We start from the raw sequence: 27,376 nt of genomic DNA, 5'->3' as shown, positions 1-27,376 counted from the left end.
AGTAAAAAGAGAGATAACCAATACAGTAAATATTAATGACAAATGATACAAAAGGCGGTCTTATCGCTAAGCAATCTCTTCCAGACAACCTTTGGGTAGAGGAGATTGAGAAAAAGACAAAGAATAGGTGGCGCACTATTATATAAATATTATCATATACAAACATATATACATACATACATACACATACATATATAATATATACACAATTAAATATATACATAACATACACATACTTAATAGCACACATACATCAGAAAAAAAAAATGACGAAGGAAAACGAAGAGAGAACACAGGAAAATAGTACTAAAGTGAAAGGTAGTAAGATTTAACAGAGGTTTTAAAGCTAGTAAGAGTTTGAGCGCACCGAATAGAGGCAGGTAGTGAGTTCCATAGACGAACTGCCTGAACAGTAAAGGATTTAGAATAAAAGGAAGAAGAATGAGTGGGAAATTTAAGTCGGAGGTTATTGACACTGCGTAAAGTATGATTATTAGCCTCACTGAGAAACAAGAATCGGTCTTTTAGATAATCAGGAGCAGCAGGATTAAAAAGGATTGCGTAAAGAAGAGACAGGATATGCAGATTACGACGAAAACGGATAGGGAGCCACTTGAGTTGAGTACGAAATTGAGAAATGTGATCATATTTGCGAAGACCAAATATGAAGCGGATACATAAATTTTGGAGACGCTCAAGCTTGTTTAATTGCTCTTCGGTGAGGTCTAAATAACATGAGTCGGCATAATCAAGAATGGGTAGGAGTAAGGTGTGTGCGAGCGCAATTTTGGTGTTAACTGGGAGGAAATTACGTAGTCTATCAAGGCACTAGTTGCAGCAAACATTTTTTTACTGATCTCCGAGATTTGTGGAGACCATGACAAAGTGTTATCAAAAATAATGCCAAGATTTTTTACTTTTTTCTGGTAATCTATCATAACCCCATCAAAAACCATAGGCGGAAGACTGGTCAAGGAAATTTTGGAAATAAATATGGGACTACCAATAATAATGGCTTGAAATTATTTTGAACATTTAATTTTATCCCTTTGCACTCCCTTGTTGCCGTATTTGCGACATTAAAATGCTAACATTAAATCCACTGTCGCTGCTTCGGCGGCTTCGGTGACTCAGCGCTCTTTAACACTTAGGTAAGCGAAATCGTCTGTGTTTATCCTATAGTGTTTATGATATATTTATTATGTTTATATTATAATAAACTATTGATAAGTTAATAAGTTATTAGTATCCTCTATGAGTTACTAGGCTGGAGTGCAAGAGGTTAATATTAGATATCAGGTTATAAAGAAAATAATCCCTTGAAGGGATTTACAGTCAAATTCAGTTGCATATATATACCAGTACACTATAATTGAAATTGCTTATTTTGCAGTGTTAATTTTGAGAAGGTAGTCTTGAAATTATTAGTTATTAGGATTACATGAACAGTAGTTACTGCTATTACTAGCGATTTTAGAACAGTCGGTGCGGTATTGGCAGCATTTTGTATATAATTCAACGATAAATTCGCCTTATTCGTTCCGTACTAGTAGAATTTCTGTGCTGTTCTATTAAGCTAGAGCAAACGTTTGTAAATCACTAGCAATATAGCTTCTATATATTCATATATATATATATATATATATATATATATATATATATATATATATATATATATATATATATATATATAGATATATAGAATATATAATACATATATGTATATTGCTACAACATTTGTAGCAAATTAAATGTGGAGAAATTGCTATATAATTTACATATACTAACCTATTTCAAACAACAAACAACGATGAAAAAACACCGAATACATTTTTTTGTATTATACAAAGAACGAACTGATTGACTCGTTGACTGGTTGACAGGGAAAGAATGCTTTTAGCATTAAAATCGCCTTGTACACGCATCTTGTATTTAAGAATAAATAAATAGAAATAAAAAAATAAACCAATTTCTTCTTTTTCTTCTATTAAGTTAAACTTTGATGTACAGTGTAAATGTATTTACACATATAGTGGACTTAACACTAAAAAAAAGATAAAAATAATAATGGGTAGTAATATAGAAATATTCTAAATAATATTGTACTGTCGATAAAATAGAATACATTTTAATGACCTTTTAACAATTAGGTATGTGTAAAAAGAAACAAAAAGGCACCAAATAAATATGGACAAAGGATCCCTGTCTCAGCAATATGTTTTAACAGGTATGACACAGGTATGTACTCTGACAGGTCCCTTTGTTTTTTGCTTCAAGAGCAAAACTAAATTCTGTAACGTCTGGATATTTTATCAATATTCAAAATAACTGTTACTTATATTATAAATATGAAAGTGAGTTTGTATGTTTGTTAAGGTGTTTAATTCCATAACCTAGAAACTATTTTTCAAATGATATTTTTTGACTATATTAATAGGAAAAAATTGGACGAAAAAGATTTAAATCAATCGACCGTCAAAACATATAGTAAAGACGTACTATTTGGGATAGAGAAAGAACATCGAGAACTATTTTTTATGCAACTTAGAATGTTAAAGAAGCTGACGGTCCAGCCGATGGAAAGTGGTAACTTCGCCTATAGACATGAAAAGTATCGTGGACGCAACAGAGTATACTGTTTCGTCCATGGTAACCTCCATGCGTTGCCGTTCCTGAGGACTAGGGTATTATACGTCTGTATCCTATAAATTTACTACCATATCTCACTCTTCAAACTGAAACAGTCATGCAAACACAACTACTTCACGGTAGAAATACGAATGGGATAGAGGTATCCAAGCAAAAGACTTTTGTATAAAGTCTCCCTCTGGGATACTTATTCTGGTCATGTATATGTTTTAAAAAGTGGTTATTGTGACATAACGATAATAGTTGGGCATATAGTATCGCGAAGTTTTTTGTATATTGTAGAACAAACTTTTGTTCTTATCACCAATAGTTTCCGCAGTGCACACGACGAAAGATATTTTATAGCATTTTTTTATACCTTGAGTAGCAATAAATATAGCATATGTTACTTAGGGTGAATGTAGCTTTCTAATGGCGAAAGAATTTTTGAAATCGGTAAAGTAGTTTTTGAATTTATTCATTACAAACATATATACACACAAAAATACAAATCTTTCCTTTTTATAATATTAGTGTAGATATGAAAGTAAGTGTGTTTGTCACCTCTCTATGCCAAACAACCATCGTGAAATTTGGGTTACATATACCATTTGGGATGGCGAAAGTTACATTTGATCCTGGCTTATCAACGTATCCTGGTCACGCAGGCGGTATATGATATAAGTTAAAATGAGATACCGTACATTGATAAGAAAATCACTTGGGAATTGGTGGGTAGAGTTGGATACTTCTTTTTAGTTTTGTAATAGTGCAGTATTTTTTTATAATAATAAATAAATTGTGTTCCACCAAAAAAAAAAAAATTACTTTATGGCAAAGTTATATTGATTTAAAATCTAAATCATAGAGCGGAGTTGCAAATTATGATTTTGAATATGAATGCAGTAATTTACATTTATGATACTGTTCCCTTAATACTAAATTACTACAATTGTGAAAGAATTAATAAAGATACAGAGGTAAACGGTATCGGTTGTGAAAAGAATAATTAAAATCGCATTATATAAAATTCAAAATTCAAAATTCAAAATTCAAAAATCATTTATTCATGTAGGACATTTTAGCCGCTTATGAACGTCAAAAAGTCAAAGTAACGTAATATTTTCACAAGCTTTTAACATGAAATGTTTGTTTAAATGTGTTTTCGTTCACAATTTGACAAATTTAAGTGTAATATCAATTTTATTTCGTTCGCTTTTGAATTGCTCTAAGAGCTGGTCACGTTATATTTATTTCAAAGCCAAATATCAATTTATGTCCTCCAACAATACCCAAAATAATTTAATAGGACAAATTCCATTTTAGACATACATTGTTCCATGTCATCTATCGTTATGTTCCATTCTCATACGCATATCATATTTCATACTGTCCCTTCATATTTTCTTTGCTCAGTTACTTTTTTGACATAATATTAAAATGTAATAATAAATGACCACGAGCGGTTTAACCTGGTCGAAACGTCAAGATCATCATCATATCAGCTGTTAAGTGTCCACCGCTAAACATAAGCCTCCCTCTATTGGGAAGTTTATGTCATGTTGTATTAGTCATTAACTGTCCACTGCTGAACATACCCTCCCCCATAAGGAGGGGGGGATTTTGCCACGCTTGGGAGGTAGGTTGGCAACCACAGTTTGACTTTTGGTGATGTTATAAGAGGGACGTTGCTGCCCTTTTCTTCACTATAAGCTCCTTTATTCGTCTCTTACGACACCCACGGGAAAGAAAGAGACGGTCGATTCTGTGCCGAGATCTACTACATGGCTAAACATCAAGATAATTTAGGTAAATTATTACAGTTTACCTGAATAATTGCGTTAATTACTGTCTCTTATAAAACAAAACATGCAGCATGCTGCAAAAGACTAAAAGTAATAAAATTAAAATCCGAAAATAATTCTAAATAATTAATTTAGAAACAACGAATATGAGACGCAGGAACGAAAAGTATGTTTTATTGTAATGATCAAGCATGTGAATGGCTATAAGGGTAGAGTATTACATATTGATGGTATAGAGAGACTTAAATAATCACGAATGAATTGTGTGAAATGTTATGGCCAGATCAATGCGGAAATGACAGCGAATGGAGACAAATGGAGGAGGAAAACGTATTACGCCAAATAGATATTATTAAATCCCAAATAAATAATTAAGATAAGGGCAGGAAGATGATAATGATGATAAGCTGTATGGTACGGCTTCTCTAAATGAGGACATAAGTAATTTATGTGTATACATGTAAATATACACAGTGGTCTAACTATGTATCAAATTTCACACGACTTATTAACTGACATAAAAATATATCCGTGAATATTTTTATCTTTCCTAATAATTGAGTACTGCGTTCGTGATGCACTATTTATCTCAAAGGTTGATTTGTAGAGAATGCTACTAGCATTTATTCTACCTTCTGTACTATATTACTCGTTAATTAATAAAGTTATTTAAATTAAGAAATAAATATCTACTAATACCTTAAAGGTTCCCAATAACGTAATAACTAGATGCGCCGTAGCATGGGATGCACATTTTAAAATATTTTTTCATTAATGCGACTTCGAGAATAATGTTCAGTTATACTAGAAAAACACTTCATTAAAAGAGTTAGCACCCTTTTGATTTAGATTGAACCTTTTGCAAACTAAATAAATATTCTGACTTATATGTGGATATGAGTTTGTTTTATTGCTCGTTTGTTTCTACTTAGCGTCTTAATGACTTAATCTAAAAATATAAAACTGTTTATAATTACTCCACTCCATCCAAAGGTTGCTTGAAAGAGATCGCTTTTAGCGATAAGGTCGCCCATTGTTTTCTCATGTTGATTTCTTCTAATTGTTTATATTTATAATAAGTTTACTATTGTAATATTTTGGAGGAAACAATAAAGAGTATCTATCTATCTTTCTATGAAATATAGTATACACATACTATACGGGACGGAGAAGAATATAGGCTACTTTTTATTCCGATCAGTGAAAGCATCCAAATCATGCGGGCGAAGTCGCGATTAAAAGCTAACAGTTATTTATAATTTTATTTTGACTCCTTTTCAAATAAACAAATACAATTCAAATTTGTTTATTAACTCTTGAAATACCAACATAAATCAGCTATACGGAAAAACTGTCTGGCAGCGAATGTTTCATTTGTTCGCAAACTGTTTGCAAACTGTTGACCGGGTTAACGTTGCATTGCGGTCTTTGATTTTATATTAGCATCCACTGGTTTGCTTTTGTTTTTGCAAAAAAGGAATATTCTAGTGGGACCGTGATTGAAGATACTGTAACTATCTTCGTCAAATAGTCCTATTCCGTTTATAATGGCAAGGAATACGACATAGTCTGATTGAAAATGATTATTCTTATTCATTGACAGAAGTTAATGACTAGTATGGAAAGCTACGTAGAATTTCTGTTAATATAGAGGGAAACTTTGATCAGTGAAGTAGTTATGTTTGCATGGCTGTATTTCGGTTTGAAGAATGGGATATGGTAGTGAATTTACAAAGTACAGAGGAATAACACCTGAGTCCACAGGAATAGCAACGAATGGGTGATATCATAGGCGAAACAGTATGCTCTGTTATGTCAATGGTACTGCTCATGTCTATAGGCGACGGTTACCACTCCCATTAGGTGGGCCGTTGGCTTGTTTGCTATTCTAAGTTGCATAAAATAAAAATAATAATATAAGTCAATCCTCAAATATTGGCAATCTCGTAATTATATGTATAGATGGTAACGAAATTAAATAAAAAAATTGTAATCAACTAACCTATAAATCATATATGTGCGAGGTAAGAGTGACATTTTCCAAAATTCAATTAGATTACAAGTATGTAAGTGAATTCAGTGAACGAAATTGTATCTTAAATATTTGACCTAATATAGAAATTCTAAGATCCACGTAACAAATCATACGGAAGAACACTTTTTTCTATTTCAATTTTATTATATTACGCGTAATACTTTATCTGTATACAAAAAAAGGCAGAGAGTCGATCGACACAGGTGGCTTGGGATCGTCTTATATAGTAATCTATTGGAAAAAGCTATATTCAGCAATAGAGATATGATGAAGATAAATAAAACGATGTGATCTGCAGCTCGAGTAAAAGATTATATCGATGGATTTATTTCAAATTAAGGATTGAAGCGTCTTTAGGAATTCTACTAATCCTTACTATGTTTACTTTGCTTGCTATGTTTAATGGGATATTAAACACTTGTAATAATATTGTAACGGCTTGTAGTGTCTTTAAGAATTCTACTAATCCTTACTATGTTTACTTTGCTTGCTATGTTAAATGGGATATTAAACACTTGTAATAATATTGTTATGGCTTGTAGTGTCTTTAAGAATTCTACTAATCCTTACTATGTTTACTTTGCTTGCTATGTTTAATGGGATATTAAACACTTGTAATAATGTTGTTACGGCTTGTAGTGTATTTAAGAATTCTACTAATCCTTACTATGTTTACTTTGCTTCCTATGTTTAATATCCCTACTTATAATAATATTATTACGGCTTGTAGTGTCTTTAAGAATTCTACTAATCCTTACTATGTTTACTTTGCTTCCTATGTTTAATATCCCTACTTATAATAATATTATTACGGCTTGTAGTGTCTTTAAGAATTCTACTAATCCTTACTATGTTTACTTTGCTTGCTATGTTAAATGGGATATTAAACACTTGTAATAATATTGTTATGGCTTGTAGTGTCTTTAAGAATTCTACTAATCCTTACTATGTTTACTTTGCTTGCTATGTTTAATGGGATATTAAACACTTGTAATAATATTGTTACGGCTTGTAGTGTATTTAAGAATTCTACTAATCCTTACTATGTTTACTTTGCTTCCTATGTTTAATATCCCTACTTATAATAATATTATTACGGCTTGTAGTGTCTTTAAGAATTCTACTAATCCTTACTATGTTTACTTTGCTTCCTATGTTTAATATCCCTACTTATAATAATATTATTACGGCTTGTAGTGTCTTAAAGAATTCTACTAATCCTTACTATGTTTACTATATTTCCTATGTTTAGTATCCTTACTTATAATAATATTGCTATGACTGATAGTGTCTTAAGGAATTCTACTAATCCTTACTATGTTTAGTATCCTTAATAATATAATATATTTCTTATGTTTAATATCTAGAAATTTTGAGTATTGGAAATAGATAGATGGAGAAGGGCGCAAAAAAAGTAGCCAATATTTTTAATTTTCGTAAACAAATATACCCTGATCACGCATAAAAATGCGAAAATTTGGTTGTATGTTACTCAATAACGGCTTAACGGGTTTGAATAAATATGGGTATATAAACCATATTATTCCGAATTAACATATAGAATACTTTTTATTCTAATTTATATGAGCTACGAGATATGTGGCTAGCTTTGAATAAATTTTATAGGATATGTTGAATTGGCGTACTCTATTTCAATTGAAATAGTTATACGCTTAAGTACTCGTAAATATACCGACTGCGCAATAATACTTTTATATATTTTTCAAACGATTTCCAAAGGGAGGAGTTTCTCAATTTATATGATATTTTACGACTATGTGATACTGCTAATCTTGAATCAATTTTTATAATTCTTTTTGCATACACTAGAGTTGCTTATTATTATTATTGAGAGATGCGCTTTCTCAAACAGACACACTTCTAACACTACGAGTTCTGTGATCTATATATTTTGCTCGTCTTTTTTAAAGTTGGCTGCTGATTCCTGTCAGTGATAGGAATTTTAACATGTTCTTAGCAGCCATGTTTTATATCTCCTCAGGATATAAAGCATTCCAAAGGAGGTATATCGTTTATATATGAGTTGGATTCAGTCACAAATTATGTGCTGTGGCGTTTCTTCCTCGTTGTGACAAAATTTGCAAAAAATTTTTAGAATATAAACTCAGTTGGATCAAGTGTTTATTTAGTTTCCAGTGTCTAATAAAAGTCCTTGTTAAAACACAAACAATATTTTTACTCAAAAGAGTTAATTTCTTTGAGTAGTTTGGAAGGTTTCATCTTTTTAATCAAGGCTGTTGAGTGATTTAGTCCTAGCAATTAAAGCCAGCTATTATTTGCTACCTTTAAGCTTTCTAGTTGGAAATATCTAAGTGTTAGGCTTCGGGGCATGCCATTACTTAGAATAACATTATTAAATATTGAATATTATAGGACACTGAACTTATTTGGGCATACAAGGGGTTGTTAATTGATTACCAAATATTTGTATTTGATACATTATCTTTGTACAGAAATTAGTAAAAACTTGTTTGTTTGTTTGTCCTTTCTGAAAATTGTTTCGATTTGGTCTTGATGATAATACGAATAGCTTTCGCTCATCCGACAGCACCATTCTTTTGTCACTACAATCTCCGCTCCCACCCTGTCCGCTCGGAAGTCTTCACAGGATCTGCGAGCTGCAACCCGCAGTGCGAGGTGAGACGCTGTAGCGCTGGAGCGCTAAATGTCTCACCTGAGTAAGACTTCCGGATGAAGAACATAGTAAGTTCATAAAATTCCCGTTATACATATTTATTTATATATACAGTAGAATCTAAATTATCTGAATATCGATTATCTGAATATTCGATTATCCGGACTTATCCTTCACGGCTCTAATTACAGATTTAGAAATGGTATTAGGTATATATTAATTGGGTAAATAGGTATTATGTAATTCATTAATATAAGCTTGTAATTTTTGTATATCGTATTGCCTAATTGACGTATGTAAAACCTTAACATATAATTATTGTTTGATTTGACTTTGAAATCGATTATCCGGATATTTGATTATACTGTGTACCCCTGATTTTATTTGATTCGGATAATTGAGATTCTACTATATGTAGGCATTGAAAAAAAAATGATCAGAGGTCTTAAAAATAATACATTTAAATTGTATATAAATGAAATGAAAATTTCAGATAGGTTTTTCTCACTTTTCAATATTCATATGTCGTTGGCGACATTCCAATTTGCAAAATTCAGGTCATACGGACTGCATATTATAACAGAAAACTTGATTAAATTTATATATTTAAGATAGATCAATGTAGGAAAACTAATGAAAAAGACCACTTCTAGATGGTAGATTAAAATAAAAGATTAGTCTTATTAGTAAAACAAATCCTTAAAAGAATATAAGTTATTCAATCTGTATATGAGATTGTTTTGAAAAATACAACTAGTTAAAAATTTAATAAAAATTTTATGAGATCAGTATATGAGTAAATCCTTTTGATTAGGCATTATCATCAAAATAGGCACAGAATTTGCAAAGATATCGCGTAAACCAGCTTCGGACTGGCCATATAGTCGAGGTAGCATTTGGTAGACGGGCCCCAACCAATATGGGCCACCCACGGGCCAAGCTTGCGGGGACAGTGGACTAACTGGTGCAACTACCATCATTTAGTCTTGGGCTCCGGGCTTATGGTCAGCCACCCGGTCCCTTCCAATCTAGTCCAACCCTGGTGTAAACATACCCTTTACCTTACTGTACCCTTGTGAAATCGTTTGAAGATCTAACCAAGCTGAGAGCAATCTTTTGATGCCTGTCTAATTAATTTGATTAATAAAATTTTAATAATATGTTTACCACCATCTGAAAGTAAATAATAATTATCATTTTGGTATTAGTCAAGATCAAAGTCATAAATTTAATTTTATGAGAGAGTACGATAAACCTCTAATCACGAAGCTCGACATTATTACAGTAGAGATGCGGTTATCCGGAAGTCAGTTACACGAATCCGTAATTATCCGGACAGTCAATAGAAAATTTAAGAAAACATTGTATATTTAATCTCTTTCATCAGATTTCATATTTCATTTTCACCTTTCAAAAAAAGCCAATGTTTGTCAGCTTGTGTAAGTATTCGTTCATATAGGCTCATGCAAATGCGTGTGTGTCAGCTGTGTGTATTAGATATTCCAGTCAGTATGTCAATCAATCCACAGCATAGAATAGGCCAGCCTTTTTTTTATCGTCGTAAAAGGCGACTAAGGGAACTTAATAGTCGAGAGAAGGACGCTGCCTTCTTAAAATATCACCAAAGCTTAACTGCTGTTGCCAACCCACCTGTCTAGCGTGGCAACTACTGGCAAACCTTCCTTATAGGGAAGACTATGTTCAGCAGTGGACAATTAACGCCTGAGATGATGATGATGTCATTAATCGAGATAAGACTTTGTTTAGTAAAAAATAATAGTTATGTAATGTGTCATAACTAATTTTTCAATGTAGGTAGTTAATTTTACATATTATTTCTATCATGGCTTCATTTCACTGCAATCTTCATTTATTTTTATTGTAACATCTTTAACTTTGGAGTATTTTATTTTTATGGCTCGTCGCATTTGGGTAATGCTCGAAGTATTTTAATCTACAAAACACATTGTTCACGGGAAAAATTTGAATAATTGCAAGTGTTTTTTCTTTCCATCTATCTAAGACACTTTATTATGTAGACAGAAGAGTATAGAGTATCAGCGATTGCTGAGTTCCTATTATTGTTTATTAATTTTTTGTTATTTAACTAAATCTAAATATTCTTTACCTCGAGACTTTACCTATGTGAATTACGTGCTTCAAAAATATCAATTTATCTTGAAGTTTAAATAATGCTTGAATTACTTAAAAAAATAATAAAAAAAAAAACAAACATATCTGTCAGTAAACTTTTTGATAAAAAAGGTAAAACTAGTTCACTATTGACGTAATTTATTGTCACGTAATATATAAATAAAACGATATGTCTGTCTATATATATATACATTGAAATAACCTTGTTATAATAGAAGCTAGTGAAAATTTAACCAAAATATCACAGAAACATTATCTATATAGTATAAGCTAAGAGGGATAAGATGATGTAGCAATGGGCTGATTACATAGCTCGAAGAACGTATAACTAAGTGAAGAAAGGCTCTTGACAGGCGATCCTTTATAGGGAAACGCAGTATAGAACGATCCTCCACTACTAGGAGTGACGACCTCAAACACATTACAGGCAGTCAGTGGATACAGGTGGCTTAGGACTTTTTCTTATAGCAGTCTAAGGGGGTCTACGTTTAGCAATGGACAGATAATTGTGCAATAAGAAAAACACCTTCACATCTACAATATTAGAAAAGATTAAAGACTATGAGATATGGCAGTGAATTTACAGGGTATAGAGGAATAACACCTGAGTCCTCAGGAATGGCAACGCATGTTATGTCCATGGTACTGCACATGTATATAGGCGACGGTTAGCACTTTCCATCAGGTGGGCTGTCAGCCTGTTTGCCATTCTAAGTTGTATAAAAAATTAAATATAAATTATTTATTTGTTGGTTAACAATTAGTTATTTGTTATGAACGAGAAACAGACTGTCAAGTTGTTTATAAAAAGATTTAGCGCAAAGAAAATGGTTTTTACAAAATAGCGTAACAATAAGGAACAATTACTGGTGTAAACACTGCGGTCGCTACAGGAGTTTGGTAACTAAAAAATACAAAGTCGACTTTTATATTTTCCAGTCACGAACAGTGGTAATTTTATAATATGTATTTCTTTTCATTTCAATTTCTCTAATTGGAAACTTTACTGATAGAGAAACCTTTTTTTTAACATAGAACTAATGACATATAAATAATAATATAAAAATGAATAAGTGAGTAACTTTTATGATTACGGATTTAAATGAAATTTAATACAGGGTTAAATTATATTCTCACGTTAGATTCCAGAACTGTCTATCTAGACAGAGTATCGCACCTCAAAAACGGGTCAACTTTATGACATTTAGCTAACTCGTTTTTTTAATAATGTTCTATATACTTACGCACACTATATATCTTGATGTATCTATATTTCATTATTTAATAAATAAAATAAGTGCTTATGCATTAAAAAGATGCAGAAATTATAAAACAAAATAAATGTAGTTGTTTTAAAGAAATCACTCATAACTATTTATCATACTCATAATTATTTTTCTCGAAGCATTTGTATGGAGACACTCTATCTATATAATCTAAGGGAAAGATATAGGGCACTTTTATCCCGGATGATTACTATATCCCGATCACCCGAACGAAGTCGTGGTTAAACTCTAGTATGTTAAAAAAGCATTACACTTGATCAGACTTCTTATGAAATAGTTTATTTTTTTATTTGAATATGACAGAAACTATGTAGGTTCAATAATAATCAGCTTAAATAAACTTCGGAACTACTTTTGGCAATTTTGGATTCCTGTCGTTAATTGGTTAACTATTAAGTCTTTGAACGTGAGAAACCATATTATTGCTCCTCGAATTTGTAATATGAATATCATATTAAATGATAGATAATAAGACTGAGACTGGAATGTCAATTTCCAAAGACTAAATTTATCTCTATAATTTTCGAATATCAGAAATAGAGGCAGATAATGGCAATTAATTATTGAGGAGATATTATGTCTAGAATTACCATTATAAAATTATCTCAAATTCTACAGATAGGTTTGAATAGTGATATATTAGCATTAATGACAACCCTAATATGATATAACTGGAGGCGTTTATTACATGTATCTTTATTCTACCTCTAATCTTCATACTTAAATAGATAGATAGATAATTTATTTACATTACTTACAGCACACAAATTACAATAAAAAAAAAAACATACACATAATACACAGCAAAAGAGACAAAAGAATAAAAATAAAAAAGCACAAATAAAAAATACAAAAAACAAAACATATAAACTAACAATTTCCTTTCTTACCCTTCCTTCATGCTTACTTAGCTTCAGATAGTGAAGATATTTTAGAATAAGTGGCAACTCTGATGTAATTTTACCAAAGAAAGGTACTTGGTACCTGAACTACTGTGATCAGATCATTCATAATTAATATGCAACTTCTGTTGCTGACTGTACCTTTATTTTGCAGTCAAGCAACATTTTAGCATGTTACATTCTCGTATGTGACATTGAAAATTTTGGGTAGTTAGAGTGACTTAAGATCTTTATGTGAGGGTTGGCAACAGGCGAGTAATGTTTCTGGTATTTTAAGCTGTCGACGATGCAACCACGTTTTTTTCTTTCTTTTATAACAAGTAGGTAGCAGTAATAGTATTAGATATACTCATCGAGTCAAATTGCTACCGCCCTTTTCTTTTTTCCTCTATCCAAGGTTGTCTAGAAGAGATTGTTTAAGCGATAAAACCGCATTTTGTACTTCATATGTGTAATATATATACTGTTTTACATTATTCTATAAAGAGTAAATAAATAAATAAATGCGTTCAAGAATGGTCTACTAAAGATACCTCTGCTGAAAAATAAACCCTCAATGCGATCATAACTATTACAATAACCATTGGAAAAGGTGATTCCATTTACTGCCTGGTTTATTGTATTGACTTTTTGTCCCGTTTTAAATGGCTCAATATAAACAGCATTTCCATAGTATTTTACAATAGAATAGAACCATCTTTATACAAGTAATTTATTAAAATGACAGCTGAATAGTCACTTTGTTGCTATTTCGAAAAGAAATCGCAGTAAAATACACAATATATTTTTCTTTATAAAGTTAACAAGTATTCTTTTTGATTTTGTACTTTGAATCAACTTTAATCATTCTTTTTGCAATTTATAGATTTTATATCACTTTTGTATCACATTAATGTCTATTTTTATAATTTGATAATATAAGGGGCAAACGAACAGCGGCTTACCTGATGGTAAGTGTTTAACGTCCCCATACGTACCAGTAACACCAAAGAAATTACAGACGTATTTTGTTTCTTAAAGGTTTCAATGTCGTATATATTATATATGTCGTATGTATATATAACTATAACTAAAAAAGCCGTGTCGCTGAAGAAGAAGAAGAGGGAGAGGGAGAGATCAGCGGAAGACTTTATACAAAAGTCGTTTTCTTAGGTAACTCTGTCCTATTCGTGATTCAACTGTGATGCAGTTTTGTTTCCATGGCTATCTTTCAATTTTAAGGGTGAGATATGGCAGTGAATTACAGGGTATAGAGGTATAACACCTTAATCCTCAGGAATGGTAACGCATGGGGGTATCATAGGTGACACAGTATAAAATACTCTATTATTTCCATGGTACTACTCATGTTTATAAGTGTCGGTTACCACTTTCAGTTGGCCGTCAGCTTGTTTGTCATTATAATGAAGTTGCGTAATAATAAAATAAAAAAAGAAAATAATACTAAATAATTCAATTGTGATTATTATATGACGTCCTACCTATTTTGAAATGAAACGAAAACTTCATTAACCTTCTGATTATTAAATATAGCCAGAAATTCTTTAAAAAGGTACAAATACATTTCTACAGAATTGACAGTGAATGCCATGTAAATACTTATTAATATTATAAAAGTGAAATGGAGTTTTTTTGTTAACACATGGTATCTTAAGTGCTCGACCGTTTGTCATAAAATTTAGCATACACGTACTGTGTTTATATGGGATGGAGAAGAACAAAGGCTACTCATCATTATCATATTAGTCGTTAACTATTTACTGCTGAACATACGCCCCCTCTTATTGCGGGGCTTTGTCAGTAGTTGCCAAGCTAGGTAGGCGAATTAGTAACCGCAGTTAGACTTTTGTGATGTTTATAGAGAGAAACTGCTGCCTATTTCTTTACCATTAAGTACAATTCATTAAGTTTCATTATTAATTAAGGCTAAGATTCATCATCATCATATCAGCCTTTTACTGTCCACTGCTGAACATAAGTCTCTCCATTATGACGCTTTGCCAATAGTTCCCATACTTGGCAGAAGGAGTAGCAACCGCAGTTAGGCTTTAGAGACATTTCAAGAGGGACGCTGCTGCCCATCCCTCGCCCTTCCTTAGTCTGCTGTTACACCCACCCACACCCACGAGAATAAGGGAGGTCTATTCTATGCCGGGACCGCACGGCCAAGATTACGATTACTCTCGGTCAATTAATATATTCCAGATAAAGTCGGAGGTAAAAGCTACTGTTGAATAAACTATAATAACTGCTGATCGTATAAACCTAGTGCCTAATAATATTTGGTATGATGTAAAAAACCTTATGTACTTACAAACTGGTAGTGCAGTGACAGAGACAAATTACCATGTTATTATATACTTTTACCTCCTAAAAATAACCAATATTTATTTTTTGTGAAATACAGTCTATTTTGGTTGTATTCGTATGGCTTGCTGTTTGTAAATGGAAATGAATGTATGCAAAGAGCTGTACCTTTCGTGAATATGGAGGTTCTAATCAGCAATTCAAAATGCTCTTCCTAGATGATTTCCAGCTTGGCATTTTCGCTAGGTGAACTTTGTCTACGGAATATTCTCGCAAAATGCAACGCAGTAATAAGTTTACTATGCTACTTGGGAAGTTTCGCAAGTGCTTTTTATCTGATGACATTTTTGTTGACTAATATATTATATAAAATAAAAAAATAAATGAATAATAAATGAGTGGGGGAAAAGTTATAAATCTCTGCAACCAGGGTGCATGCATTTTTGTAATTCGTCTCGAGATCTTTGGCACTCGTTTCTCTCTACCTACCCCATGAGGGATTATCGTAGTAAATCTACGACTAGATAGATAGATACTCTTTGTTTCCTCAAAAATATTACAATAATAAACTTATTATAAATATAAACAATTACAAGAAATAATCACAATGAGAAAACAATGGGCGACCTTATCGTTAAATACGAGTATACACATATTTTATAACACAGGGGGCAAACGAGCATACGGCATACCTGATGGTAAGTGGCCATCGCCGTCCATGATGTTCATAACATTTTTTAACAGATAGATAGATAATTTATTTACATTACTTACAGCACACAAATTGTAATACAAACATGCATATAATACACAGTAAAAGAGAAAAAAGAATGAAAATAAAAAAAGCAACAAAAAATAAAACAAAAAGCAAAATATATAAAACAACAATTTCTTTTTTTTTCCCTTCAATAATTATATTTAAATAGTTAAAAAAATTTGACGAAATAAGTTTCCGTATGACCGATACAAAACAAATCGTGAGATAAAACTTGTAAATAAGTAAATAAATACTGAAAAAAATAGTATATTCTTGTTAATCAATCACCATTTCGATAAAATCTACATGGATTCATTATGGTGACCCTTTATAAAAAAACCTTTAAAATAGATTCATTTGGCGAAGATACAAACAAAAGAAATGATTGAACGGATTGCTTTTAGCAGTAAGGTCGCCTTATTGTATTTCAAGCATATCTATTGTAATTGTTTGTGTTCTTTTAACCTTTACGCTCGAAATGTCGTGGTATAAAAAACTTTCATCATATTTATTTCATACAGAATTTATTCACACTCTTATGTTTTTACGCCATCTAGCGTCTAATAGAGTAATTTTTTTATTTGTCATCGAATAACCTTAAAAAAATAATAATAGATTTTTTTTGAGGATAAGTTTTTAACATATTAACTGTTTAAAAACATATCCCATATTTTACAGGCTATATACACTTTATTGTTATTAACATAATAATAAAGTGTATAAAGCCTGTTCTGTTGATCAATATTTAGCCTAATACACTGTAAAATTTTATTACAATCAGCCCAACCGCTTTTACGTGAACAACTAAGACAAAAATGAAAAACACAGAAATAGAAAAATTCCAAAAAACCTTTCTATTGTATAAATGAATGAATGAATGAACATACTTTATTTGAATTATACAATATAGGAAATAAAAAAGACAATTAATAAATATAAAGTAACAATTGTGTAAGCACAGTAAGGCGGTCTTACTGCTGAGAGCAATCTTTTCAAGAGAACTTTTTAAATAAATATTTTACGTACCGTTTTGATTTCGTTACTATTTTATTTATTATAACATGTAAAGATGGTGTAAAATGTAATTTGTCATATCAGCCCTTAATCGTCCACTGTTGAACATAATGCTTCCCCTTGGGGGGTTTTACCAATAGTTGTCACATTTGGCAGGCGAATTGGTAACCGTAGTTAGGCCTTAGAGATGTTTTAAGAGGGACGCTGCTGCCTATCTCTCGTTGTCCCTTAGCCATCTTTTACGACACCCACAAGAAAGGAAGGGGTGGCCTGTTCTATGCCGGGACCACATGAACAATAAAAAAAAAATTAAAGATCATTAATTAATTTATCAGAATCTATCCTTTTTAATAGGACTTGGTAGGTCGACTTCCACGCGGTCCCTCTGGAAACCAATTATTATAATTAAACTGTGAAAACACTGTTCAGGATGTAATAATGCTGCAAACTACATCGTTGACTCCAAATGGGGCTCCCATTCGAGAATAAATAGCCTTTTATAGGCCTTAGATAGATAACGGCAAAGATAATGCCCTTTTCTGACCTTCCTCTTAAATAATGCCTATTAAAATGGATTTTCGATGCTATTTTTTTTTTGGGAAATTACCTACTATCCATTCTGTATTGAATAATAAGGAAATACCTTTTAGGTACGTGTACTTTTTTAGTTGGTTTATAATTGAAAGTTCTTGAAATGATTATTTTCAATCGACTTCAAAAAGAAGAAGGTTCTTAATTTGGCTGATTTTTTTTTATCTAAATGATTTTTCTTACAGATTGTTTCTTAGGAGTTTTATCAAAATCAGTTGAGTAGTTTAGTTTTTAAATCAAAATAACTGGCATTGTCACAACCCAAATCCTAATTTTAATTTTCACTCGCGGTTATGTACGCATTTTTTTTTATTTATTTAATAAGGTTCACATACAACTTTTACATTATACATGCAACTTCAATCAATAATACAAAAAATAATTTTGCCTAATGTAAAAGTCTTTTACAGGCGAACACCACATGCACTATTATAATATTTAATAATTATTAATAATGACAATAACAATATCTGAATAATAAGTAGATTAAGAACTTATGTCTATGATTATGATATGTTTATTCGTTAGGTAGGATTTTTTTAATGGATGATGAATGCAGTGATAACCCCGCCTGCACTACGGTATACGCTGGCGGGGCACCAGTGAGGGATGATAGGTGAATAATGAAAAAAGCAGGTCAGCCAGCCCATCGTGATGAATACACCTGGAACTCAGCACGAAGGTTTCCAGGGGGAACCGCGTGGAGGTCGACCTGACAGGGTATATTGCTAGCAATGGGATTGGTAGCCCGCATTACTAACGATCCCTTCCCCCCCCCCCCCCCGTTAGGTAGGATTAAAAATTAGTTTATATCATTCTCCATCCCAAATAGTATGTGGTTACTAAATTTCATAACAATTGGTTGATTTGTTAATGTATCGAAAGGGAAACAAATCTTTACATTCTTAACACTCAAGTATATTCCGCTGTTTCGAGCACGTGAATCATAATATAAAGTTGTAAAAAAAAAAAATCTTATGAATGAATTAATAAATGAGTATACTTTATTTGCATTAAACAATATAGGAAATAAGCAAGGCAATTTACAAACACAACGATACAATTGTATAAGTTTTTTTTTTTTATACAACTTAGAATGGCAAACAAGCTGACAGCCCACCTGATGGAAAGTGGTAACCGTTGGCTATAGACAGGAGCAGTACCATGGACATAACAGAGTATACTGTTTCGCCCATGATAACCTTCATGCGTTGCCATTCTTGAGGACTCAGGTGTTATTCCTCTGTACCCAGTAAATTCACGCCATATCCCACCCTTCAAACCGAAACACAGTTATGAAAACACAACTGCTTCACGGTTGAAACATGAATGGGACAGGGGTACCTCTGTCCCATTCATGTTTCAACCGTCTTTTGTACAAGCAATCGACTTTTGTACAAAGTCTCCCTCTGGTAAAAGTATAGTAAGGCGGTCTTATTGCTGAGAGCAATCTTTTCAAGACAACCTTAGGGTAATGGACTAATTGTTGTACAAGTAGGCATGATAGTATTGTATAAGTAACAAAGTTAATAGCGTTACTTATGTTTTAAGTTAGATTATAACCTATCCGTGGTCTAAGTTTCATTCAAATCTATGCAGTAATATTTGCATGAAAGAGTAATTAACGTCCATCCATACGTACTCGTACATCCTCACAAACATTTACATCCACGAGTATACAACTATAAATGCAAAAGATGTTGGTTTAATTTATCTTACCAATATTATAAATCTCACGATACAGTTTGTAAATATGTTTGAATGTTTGTTACTCATCTACGCTTATAGTTTGAGGGGATTAGTATGAAAACTAGTTGTATCGCGCAGCTTTGCTCGCGTTATCTTACTAATATAATGAAACTGTGTCTGGACCATGTCTGTATATAGAAGATAATAAGGAAAAATATATTATGGGTCTTATTTAGAGCAATAGAAGCTTAAATAATATTTTTGTGACATTTTATTTGTTTGTATGTTTGTTTCGCAAATACTATTACACAAATTGGATGCAGTTAACTTAAATTAAATTCTGTTGTATGTTTTATTGTGTTTAGTGTCTAAAAATAGTTTAATTCATTGACTTTTCTAAATCTGATCTCTGAAACAGCGTTGTACGCGTTTTCTCCTACGAACATTTAGATTATAGAATGAGCTCCCTACCTTTCCCAAAAGACCAGCGTGGGGTTCTTTAAAAGGTGGGGAAAGAGGTTTTTTCAGCGTCGGCAACACACTCGTAATTCCCCTGGTATTGCAGGCGTTCATAAACTACGGTAACCGCTTACCATCAGGTGGGCCGTATGCTTGTTTACCACTTCAGTGGTATAAAAAAACTATGAAATCTACGCTTACGAATTAGCGGGCAAAAATATAGTTTAGGATAAAAATCTATTACACACAATTCAGTACTTGTTCAAAATATAAATAAAATATACACGAGAATTTTTTTTTTTCACCCCAAGCGAAACGACGTCCTTCAGTCTGACGGTTCTTAAATATTAAACGAAATATTTAAGACAGAATCACGGTTAGTCGACTCGGGGCCGGCTCTTAGCAAATTTCATGGTTCATTTGTGTAAATCGCTATGACACGAATTAGTTATTATTCTATATAGATATAAAGTCGAATATTTTTCGACGGGCGTCGTACTATTGTTGTAAACAGATTGCGCAGCCATCTTCGGCGCGGAGTCTCAAGTAAATTGCTGTTGACAATGTAATTTGCGTTTGGTTCCCCCGATATAAATAAAGTTAACATGTATCTCGATTAATTTGAATTATTAATAAATAGAAAGTGAACTTTTTAATTAACTGTACGCCATTTTAACGCTCCCTTTCCACGCTGATTGTTAGCGACAGAACTCCTTTTATATGAGTCTTTTATTATCGCAGCCGTGTGGTCCCGGCATAGAATAAGCCACCTCTTCCTTTCGTATGGGCGTCGTAAGAGGCGACTGAGGGATGAGAGGGTTGGGTAGCCGCGTCCCTCTTAATAATACATACAAACCTAATTACGGTTGTCAATCCGTCTGCCAAGCGTGGTAATTATTGGCAAAACCCCCATGGGGAAGGTTTATGTTCAACAGTGGACAGTTAAAGGCTAATATTATGTTTTTTTTTTTATATTTTGAATATGTCTTTTTGTAACATTTTTGTTAATCTTTTATTACAGACGTGGGTTAAAGGTAAAGTTTGACACCATTCATGCAAAGCCACGGGCAACAACTAGTATTAAATACACAGATTTTATAACTTTAAAATCAATCTATATTTTTAGTAAATTTAAGTGTTATAAATGTTGTCTATAAATAATTTAAAACGAGATAAGAGTTTACAACAGTTTAGTTACTGAAGAATATTTGTAAGAAATAAATACTCTTTTATACTAAACATATCACTGGAATTCATATCAGTTTTCTGTTGGTCCATGTGAGCTTTTAGTACCCTAATCACAAATCAGGCTGTCTGGAATCCTAAAAGATCGCCACGCCTCACGTTTAGGTAGATTTGACAAGTTACATGTTATCTACTTCATGTAATATTTGTTAAGTGCCTGCGTACCAAATATCCAATCAACTTTAATGACATCCCAAACTACCTGACCTTCATGTATAATTGATGACCTGAATGATTTGGATGGCCTTCAAATAATATTATCTGTAATATTTGATCTTTACTTTAATAATGCGTATTATAAATGTGAAAGTTTGTAAGGATGTTACTCAAACATGTTTAAACTCCTGAACGGAGTTATATCCTTACACATATGATTATTTTTATTTGAGGAGAAAATTATGAATCATTTTGCATTCAAATAGAGTGAAAGGCATTAAAATACAAATACATTTGTTTTAACAAAAATTAGCTAAGAAGGCCATACCATATCAGCAGTCTACTACTGTATATAGGTCTTCCCTATGGGTTTGCCCGAAGTTGCCATGATTGGCATGCGGATTGGCAACCGCAGTTAGGTTTTGGTTTGTTTTAATAGACACGCTGCTGTCCGTCCCTCGATCATTAAGTTCCCTTAGTCGCCTCTTACGACACCTACGGGAAAGTAAGGGGTAGTCCATTCTATACCGATACCACATGGTATAAAAAGGTCATAAGGAACTATAATCAATATTTTTTTAAGTTTATTTTTGTCAACTGTTTATTACGTTATAAAGAGAGAACGACTGATTTGATTTCAGCGAAATTTTGTAATCAAGTATGATATAAATTAAAATCTCGTGTACGTTTTAACACATTGAGTTCAATGAACCGAAACATACATATTGACATTTGATTGATACATCATTATACAAATGACGTCTCATTTATTGAAATTTGTCAAGCTATATGTACATATACTACTCGTTTTTGCTATAATGGGTATACCATTATAACTAAATCACTTAAGGTGTGAATGATATGCATCACATGGTTTACTTCATTTGTAAATTTGTTTCTTTTTGTTTCATACATACATATCTGTCACACCTGTCTCTCATTAGCAGGCAGAAACAATGGAACACCAAATGATTCGATTCAAACAAACCTCTTTCGCTTCTTCCACATTCATCAATCTTTTCATACACGCTCGCCGGTTTCGGGTACTTTTAATTTGGCCCTTCTTCAGCACGTCACCTATTTGGTCGACATACGTCCGTGTAAGGTGGCCCTTACCGACATCTCTATTCATTCTTGCTCGATAAATTTCTTTCGTAATTCTTCTTACATCCATCCTCTACAAATGACCAAACCAACGCAACATTTCCTTTTAGATTTTTGTCGCATTATATCATGAGAGTCGTCCGTGTGGTCCTGGAATAGACTAGGCTTATCTATCCCTTTATTTCCTGTAGATGTCGTAAGAGGTGACTAAAGGAATTGCATGGTAGAGGGATGGGCAGCTTCGTCCCTCTTAAAACATCTCTAAAAACCTAACTACGATTGCTAATTCGCTTGTAAAGCGTGGCAACTACTAGCAAAACTCCTCTTATGGGGAAGATTTATGTTCAGCAGTGGACATATAACGGTTGAAATGACGATGATGATGATAATGTCATGAGAGGTGGGTACTTTAGAATACCAATGTAACTGGACAAGGTTAGAATAATAAACCAGTTCTTGTATAGACCTATTTGAATGCTTACCTACTACCAGCAAAATGAATTGTTTTATTCTTTTTTATTGTTAATTTTTTTCAATTATTATTGTTGATAATAAAGACTTTATCTATCTATACATTTATTTATCTATGCATCTATCCATCTATGTATCTACTTAGACTATCACACGTACGACTTTTGACATATCAATCAGCGTTATCAGGTCTCAAACTATACGATACTAACTAAATAGCTGATTGCTATAATATAAATACTTTTTAATATATAGATATTGGTTAAGGGAAGGGTAGCAGCGTTCCACTTAAAACATCATAAAGCCTAATTGCGGTTGCCAACCCGCCTGCCAAGTGTAGCAACTACTAGCAACAACTTTTTATTGTTCCCTTCAAAGAATTTTAAAGATTTTGAAGACAAAATCTATGTATATAAAAAAAAATATTAAATAATTTGTTAACCCTTCTTTGCATGTTTTTTTTTTATTGGTGAAATAAATCAAGGTGATATAATTCATGTTCAAAATTAAAGGAAAAATGGTTAAAAAAATAAATATGACAGCTATGTTTTTTTTCTGCAATGGACATTAAAAAGGTGTCTAGACACGATCAACTTAAAGTTAACTTGTTCTATTAGGTATATAATTTTTGGGCATTCATTGTTATGATGGAAATTTCCACACACTTTATAATCACAACGTTCGACATTACCGTCCTTCATTCGGTAGTCGGGTAAACCAAATTAGATCAAAATCTGCAATTAATGCTTCAGTGATGAGCCGTGAAACGTTACGCAGATGATGCTGACATATCGACAGAATGATTAATTATGCTAATAATATTCGATCTTATTTATAAAATGTTGTAATATAGTTTCTATTCTTATACCGTGTTTTTGGAATTTGCTCGCCACATTGATTGATGGGATATGCGAAGTCATTAAAATATAGGCAGGAAAATTACAGGGTACGGAGGCGTAACACCATATTTCTCAGGAGGAGTACCATGGACACTATAGTGTGATATACCATGATGTTTCATGCGTATAGGCGAGTGTTAACACTTCTCATCGGATCATACCTAAAAATAGTATCCCATTTTTTCCAGTATTTTATTTACTTTTATTTACCCATTTTTTTCATACATTCACCATGGATCGATGAAGAAGAGATAAACTTAAATTCGATTGGGATTCTAAATTAAATTACATCAAAATCGATTCAGTCACGTGGTAGTGAAAAACATATTGTCAGATGAAGTTACGTTTACTATACAGTCTGTGTTCATGGGTTTTGTCCGAGTTAATTTGTCATAAAAAGTATCCTAAATATATATATATATATATATATATATATATATATATATATATATATATATATATATATATAGTTGATTTAGAATGTAGTATATCTGAACAGTGGACTACTCTTAACGAATATAATAAATGAGAAAGTGAGTTTGTTTATTTGTTACGCTTTCACGTCTAAACAGGTGAATCAGTTATGATGAATTTTGGTGCAGTGATACTTAGGACCATGGAAACTATTATAGGCTACTTTTCCTCTCGGTTAGCGAATATATCTCTGTCATATGGACGAAGTCGCAAGTATAAGCTAGTACGGTATAAATACACTGTGACGCCCATGCGTTATGTAAGCGACATCTACAGACATGAATTTGTTGTTGTGACATTACAATACGTCAATTATCTTTACAATTTTTCCTCTACTTTTTTAGTTCACAATCTAAGACAGAACGTTAATGTTAAGCGAAAATGTATCTTATTTCCTAAGCGCTAAAGTCGCTTCCATTGTTATACAGTGACACTGTACAATTTGCATAATAATATAATTACATGAATCAAACAATGAAAAATAATAGGCTATGATCACTTGTTCACTAATAAAAACGTTATCAATTGCGAAACAGCAATTGTCAATTATAATTGAGTATTTTTTCTTGACGTCGTAGCAACCTTTTGTGTCTGTATTCTGTGTATATGATCAACCGACTTTAAATAAAAGGAGGTTGCCAATTCGGTTGAATTTTTTATGTTTATTACATTGTATTATAACTCATAATTTCCTTAGTATATATTACTGATTAGGAAAAATTTTGTTTTTTTTTTCTTTGAGAGGATATATCATTTTACTATATTCTCTTAGATAAAAAAAATTGTATTGGTTAATTATTATTATTTTATTTATTTATTTATCGGTTGACTGGTAGAGAATGTCATCAGGCATTAAGTCCGCCCTGTAGACATGTTTTAATGTGTGCAAAAGTATAAATAAATAAATTTTACCATAATCGATATTATATATGTATATATTACCAGAGTTGACTTTTCAGAAAAGTTGTTTGCGTAAGTACCTCTGTCCCATTCGTATTTTTACCGCTAAGTAGCTGTATTTGTATATCTATGTCTTTGTTTGAATCGTTAGAAATGGCAGTAGCAAATTACAGAGCAGAAAAGTATAACAGCTGTTCTTAGAAATATCACCGCATGAGGGTTACCATGGGTGCCACAGTGTATTATTCTATGATGTTCATGGTGCTATTAATAGGTGCAAGGTGACGGTTACCGCTGTCCGTCAGATGGGACAGCTTGTTTACCATTGTCAATTACATAAAAAAACCTAAGAGTTGTTGAAAACATTCTTGAATATTTGAATATTCGTGGATAAGAAGAAATAGGGCGAACGCACCTAAAATTGGCAGAACAAATTATTTTTAACGTATAGCATCTTTTATTTTTGTTATTTAACCTTCTTCTGATATATTAATTTTTACTTCGTTATTCTGACTACCCCGCAATAACAATAAATACATGTTACATATATTGTGTATACCTATGCATAACAATGTATATGTTGCAGTTAAAACTCTTAACCAGTCAAAAGTACCATACTTTTGACCGTATGCTTTAGTCAATAATACTTTCGACTGAAATAACAGTTAAAAGTACCTAACCTGACCTAACCGCTAATTTGCGGGGGGAAAGGGATTGTTAGTAATGGAGACTGAGAATCCCATTGCTAGCAATATACCCAACCAGATCGACCTCCTCGCGGTTCCCCCTGGAAACTATCATGGTTAATTTCTGATGAATTCATCATGATGGGCTAACTGGCCTGTTTTCATTCTCATCTATCACCCTTCACTGGTGCTCCGCCAGCGTATCCCGTTAGCGCAGGCGGGGCTACCATACCATTTTCACCCATAAAAAAACCGCAAATTTGCAGTCAAAAGTATTAATAATCTATAATTTTCGGCCAAAACCACTTTTGACCAACCTGTTCAGTCAAAAGTACTTTTGACTGGTTATGAGTTTTGATTACAACATATACATATATATACGTGGATGCTAAAAAAGGGTCAAATTAAAAGTGGCCGTAACCGGCGAGCGTGTATGAATAGATTGATGAATGTGGAGGAAGCGAAAGAGGTCTGTTTGGATCGGGCCATTTGGCGTTTCATTTATTTTTGCTTATCTCAACGGGAGATGTGGTAACGTATATGATTTTTATATGTATAGTATACTAGCTTCACTTGGGTAGATAGGTAAAAGATCTCTTTAAAAAAATACGGCCCATGTTACTTGTGGATGTATCCGAGGCATATTTAGACAAATTACTAGATCTCTGCTTGGAAAAAACAATATTTTTAAAATATTTGTTCATATGTCTGTTTGTTCAGGCACCACGCAAAATTACTGAATCAAATTGAATGCAGCTTTCACATATGTATTCCTGAAGGTCTAACTTAAAAACTGGTGTATGTTTTATTATAATACGCTATCTAGAAGAAGTCAATTTTGTTGGTTTTGCTATTTCTTTAAACCTCACGTACGATATAGCGGACCAAAAACGTAGTATGAAAGCATGAATATAAAATTGTATATAAAATACTAAAAGGGGAATACTATTAGTGCTTTTATTAATAGTACGGTATTCGCTTAACTCGCACTTATATTGAGCAGTAAAATGTATAGGAAATCCATTAAGAATGGAGCTTGGCACGCATCGGAATTTATATAGTGGTTCGTGAGATAGGAAGGAACTTGGGTCACGGCTTACGATTCTGGATAGAATCTCAAAATTCCATTTAGGTCACAATAAATGTTGGTTCTTTTAA

At 32.4% G+C, this 27,376-nt stretch overlaps 1 protein-coding gene across 1 annotated transcript in view; it reads left to right on the top strand.

Annotated features, from left to right (window-relative positions):
* The window catches only part of LOC113512099 (head-specific guanylate cyclase), a 155,623-nt gene that overhangs the window by 9,838 nt on the left and 118,409 nt on the right, over positions 1-27,376 (top strand). The window lies entirely within an intron of this gene.

Source organism: Galleria mellonella, unplaced genomic scaffold (assembly GCF_026898425.1).
Source record: "Galleria mellonella isolate WM207_F2 unplaced genomic scaffold, CSIRO_AGI_GalMel_v1 utg184, whole genome shotgun sequence".
NCBI classification, from domain to species: domain Eukaryota; kingdom Metazoa; phylum Arthropoda; class Insecta; order Lepidoptera; family Pyralidae; genus Galleria; species Galleria mellonella.
Note: the sequence above shows the minus strand (reverse complement) of the source record. Positions and strands in the feature narration are given on the sequence as shown.